Below are 4,930 nucleotides of genomic sequence, written 5' to 3'. Positions count from 1 at the left end.
CTATTTATAATTATTTCTGTTCCTCTAATTATGATCTGATCCAGATTGCCCATCTGCAGGGCCGAGTATCCTTCTCTAGACTAGAAGGGCCATTATTATCATTATTATTGATATTATTATTATTATTATTATTTATTAATTATTATTATTAATACCACCACCCCCATCTGGGGTATTGGCTGCATGTTATAGTGGCTAAGTAGCATGCAGTGGATACATTACGGTCTATATGGGGTGCCCATATTGACCAGTGCCACACATAATTTTGTTGAGAAAGGGATGATGAAAGAGAAATGCATTATATTGCTTCAAGACATGCATGTTGAAAACAGTAAAAGATATTTGAAGTGGCAATGGGGTAAGAAGGTAAGGAGCCTGCTTGTACACTTTGGCTGTTTGGACAGGTCCCAGTCACCCCTGGGAATCTGAAGGAATTTCAGGATTGAAACCCACAACTAAGCACGTATCTGATTACGTCACCATTCCACTGCAGAATAAACCTTAAAAGGTAGTTTTCCCTAGTGAAAGACTAGTTTCTGTCCACCCTCGGAATATTTACTCCTCCAAGGTGACACTCGCCTTCACTCAAGACTTTCGAGGGCGTCATGTCCTTGCTATTAGGGAGGGTCAGCTGGGTCCCAAGGACTATGGTCACAATCTGCATCCTCTGCAGAAGGTTGTTCACGATGTTACTCTGTTGACTGAGGGGAACCCAAAGGGAAGGGACTATCAGGAATATTGGCAGAAAGTGTCTCAACATGAAAATATTTATTGGCAGAAATATGGACTACCGTTTTAACATGAAAGATTCCTATTGGAATAAATCTAAAATTCATATTTGAAAATGTTCTTAAAACTAGATTATTCAACCATCAGGTATGCAGGGTTTGATGTTCAGCTGAATGAAATCACCTGAAGATAACCAGAATTGTAATAATGAATTTAATGTCATAAACTCCCCCTATTGGGAGGTTAGGACAGTGCCCATAACAGAGGACTCTGACTTTGTAGAGTGGAACATATTCATTTCTATAACTAGTATATATTTTCCATTTTTCAGGTTTTTTGTCTTTTTTTCCATTTTATCCAAGCTTTATCCCTTTTGTCTTTTAACTCCCTACATCTTTTGTTGTACCAACACTTTACATATCCTTTTTCTTGCTTTTGTCTTGGCACATATTTTTCCACTCTTTATAAATTTTTGTCAAAATACTGCATTTCTCTTCTATTGTTGTTTCCTCCTTGTGTATTCTTTCCCAGTCAGCTTTTTGAGAGAATTCTTTTATTTTGTCAATGTTTGTTTTTTCATACATCAATCTTCCCTTTCTATATCGTTGTTGTTGTTTTTTCGTGTATTTTTCCTCATTTAGTTCCAGTTCAACCAATATGTGGTCACTTTTACTTATTGGTGTTTTGTATTAGATCTTGTCCACTATTTCGGGTTCTGATGTGATTATTAGGTCCAGTCTCGATGGTTCTTCCTCATTTCTATACCTAGTATTCTCTTGTATCCATTGTGTCATTGTATGTTCAATAATCATATCAAGTAATACATTTCCCCATAGGTCATCTCCACCCTTCACTGTCATCTCTTCCCAGCAGATTTCTTTACAATTAAAGTTACCCATTATAATTATTCATCCTCCATCTTCCATTATCTTACTTAGTGATATCCTGGTGTCTTCTAACATATTTTTGTGTTCTCTCTCTTCCCACAAAGCTGTTTTAGGAGGCACATAATTTACTACAAACTTCCTGCTCTTCCTATCCTTGTCCTCCACTTCCATCGTAATCATCTCTACTCTGTTCTTTCCATATGTGACATTCCTCACATTTATATCCTTCTTAGTCAGGAACATAACTCCACCCCCTTGTTTTACCTCTCTGTTTCTAATCCAACAATTATATGCACCATGTCCTACACTGTTGGGTGGTAATGGACCTTTCAATTTTGTCTCTACAATTCCCATTATGTCCGGTTCTTTTTCCTTCAGGTAATCATTCAGTTCATTCAAGCCTGTTATTAATCCATCTATATTTGTGTAAGACACTTTTAATTTTCTGCTACTTCCATCGTGTTTTCTGTTTCCCTTCCGTTTTTCTCTGCTATGAACCATTTCCTCACTTTCATATTCACTACTCTCCAATAGAATTTATCTTTTTCTGTCTCTGTTCTTTTCTCGTTTTTTCCTTAGCTTCTAGTCTTTTTGTTTTCTCATCCTCTCTTTCCTCTTTATTCATTTCTCTTTTTATCCATACCTGTTTAAATTGCTCACTGTCTGCTAGTTTCCCTGTTTTTGCTAAGATATTCTCTGCTGTCGTTTGTGACCTGAATTTAACCTTAATTGGTCTGGTCTTATCAGTATTGTATTTCCCGAGCCTATACATTTCTTCTATTTGTTTCCCTATTTCTGGTTCATCTTGAACAACTAATATACTATTTACTTTATCCTTTTCCTCCTTTATTCTTGTAGTCCTATTTAGATTATACTTCTCTTCCATCCCTAATGTAATTATACACTTCTTTTTATCTGCTAAGTCTCTTACTATATTCTCCTTCTCTCTCATCACTTTAATAACTGTGCTTTCAGTTTGTTCCTTCAACTGTTGTTTCACTATATCTCTAAATTCAATTTTGTTATTCTCCTGAACCTTTTTCCAATCACTTCTTTTATTATGGACTCTTTATTATCTTTATTATTCCTCTTTAATTCCTCATTCTCTTCCTTTACTTTTCTTAACTGTCTTTTTAATTCTACTTCTTTAGTTAGATTTTGATTATCTTTTCTTAGTTCTTCCAGTTTATCAACTTTCTCTGCAACTAGAGTTAATTGGTCAAACCTAACCTTCCATTCTTCGTTTTTTTTTTTTTCTAGATTTACTAGTCGGGGGAAGTTGTCCCCTCCTTCCTCTTTAAATCCATAAAAGCAGTTATTATCTCTTTCCATTGAGCTGCTATTATCTATATTTCTGCTCTTCACACCTCTTCCTTGTTGTTCGTCTGTATATTCTGCCCCCCCGTTTGTTTACGCTTCTCCTAAGTTCCTGGGCCCATTCGTCCCCTTCCTCATTTCCTTCCATTTTCCTCAGTAATCCCTCCCCTCCTTTTTCTTCACATTCCCACTACACCGCGAGTTTTCCCCTTCCCTATTAATGCAACACAGGTACTTGTGATCCTCAAAATTTGCTGTTTTCTCTGGAGTCCAAACTTCGTTGTCACCTCTACCGACGTGTGTGTGTGTGTGTATTAATATGAAGACTTCTTAACAGAACAAAAATCTATGTTTAACGTCTTCATTGTTGTGATGCGTTTGACTGTTTTCGCTGTAGCAGACACCAGGTGATTTTAGTCTGCACATGGGACGTCACCACGTTGAAGGGGCAAAATATGGAGGAACGACAGTTCACGCCCCAAGATGTGTGGCAGCAAAAACCGCATTCAACAGCAACCAAAATAATATACTATGTTCAGCAACAACCAAAATAATCTTCATCATCCTCAGGAATCTGCAGGGGTAACGCCATCTTAACTTGTCGGCCATATTGAGAGTTTCCTTATCTGTCGTCCAGGCGACGTCTGCAGCGCCATTTAAGAAACACTTGGTAGATCCCGCCGCCCCTACGTAATCTCTGTTACTGTAATCCCACAGGTTCTGCAGAAACGGCTGTGTTTAGACTACACGCGGGGAAGAAATGGTGCCACCATGTCAGTATTCAGAATACATCGTTCAACAGTAGTTAATTGTGTCATGTGAATATGTGGACATACTCGGTGGTGGTATTATTTTCCCCCCATCACAGGGTTAGGCGATATGAGGAAATGAACATTCAGAGAAATGGTACAGGACAGTAACCAGAGTTGGGGGGGACAGCATAACGGAGGGACAATCGCAGTATAATACTCGTAAAGTATCATCATTTCTCTATGAAGAGATTTCCCCTACCACAGACAAAATGATGTGTGGCTTTGGTCCCTAGAGGTGCCTCATATAGACCCTAAACTATCAGCTGCATGCTACTTAGCAGCTTTTAATCCACAATAACATGGAGCTGCAGCACTGAGCAGTTTGGTTCGTGTTTATTTTTTAGTGTTATTTTGTGATACAGGACTTCGTCTATCATGGTGTAGTTTTCGATGTTTGGAGGGAAATCATCAGTGTTTGTTGTATCACCTGAAGTGAGGAAATATATCATGCGTTTCTAAATGGGATCTGACTTTAGCACTGCGACAATGCACGCTTGCGTAAGATTTACTGGAACTGACACTTGACTGATGGTCGCTACATGTCTACATAGGGCGTCAGCAACAACATTCGCTTTGCCATGAACAAAATGGAAGGTGGGCATGAATTCTTGAATCGTAAGGAACCAGCGTGCTAGTTTGCCTGTGAGATTTTTTTTCTTTGAAAAGGTGCAGAATTGGTTGGTGATCTGTGTGTATATGTATCTCATAGCCAAGTATGATTTCTTTGAAGTGTTTGAGTGAGTAAGTGATAGCTAGTGCTTCGATCTCGGTGACTGAATAATTTTGTTCGTGTTTGTTAAGTGTGCGGCTAGCATAAGCAATAGGATTGAGTTTCGAGTCGCGCCGAAACCTGTGTAGGACGCGTCTGTGCAGAGTGTGAATAGAAGTTTGTGGTCGGGGAACGCTAGGACAGGTGCCATTGTTAAGGCTGTTTTTAAGTCATTGAAAGATTTGTCTTGGTCTGGTGTCCAACAAAAGGGAGTGTCTTTCTTAAGTAAGGCGGTTAAGGGTGCTGCTACGCCAGTGTATCCTTTGATAAACCAAGGAAGGATCAGATGTAATCAGGAGAAGTAGGGCGTGAAAACTTTAGGACTGCCTTGACCTTGTCCTGCGAGGTTAATATGTCTTGTGAGTTAAGGACGTGCCCTAGGAAGCGCATTTCCTTCTGAAGGAAGGAACATTTCT

This window comes from Oratosquilla oratoria, unplaced genomic scaffold (assembly GCF_046742065.1).
Source record: "Oratosquilla oratoria isolate Oo_2021 unplaced genomic scaffold, ASM4674206v1 SCAFFOLD69, whole genome shotgun sequence".
Classification (NCBI taxonomy): Eukaryota; Metazoa; Arthropoda; class Malacostraca; order Stomatopoda; family Squillidae; genus Oratosquilla; species Oratosquilla oratoria.
The sequence above is the reverse complement of the archived record's forward strand: the minus strand, read 5'-3'. Positions refer to the sequence as shown.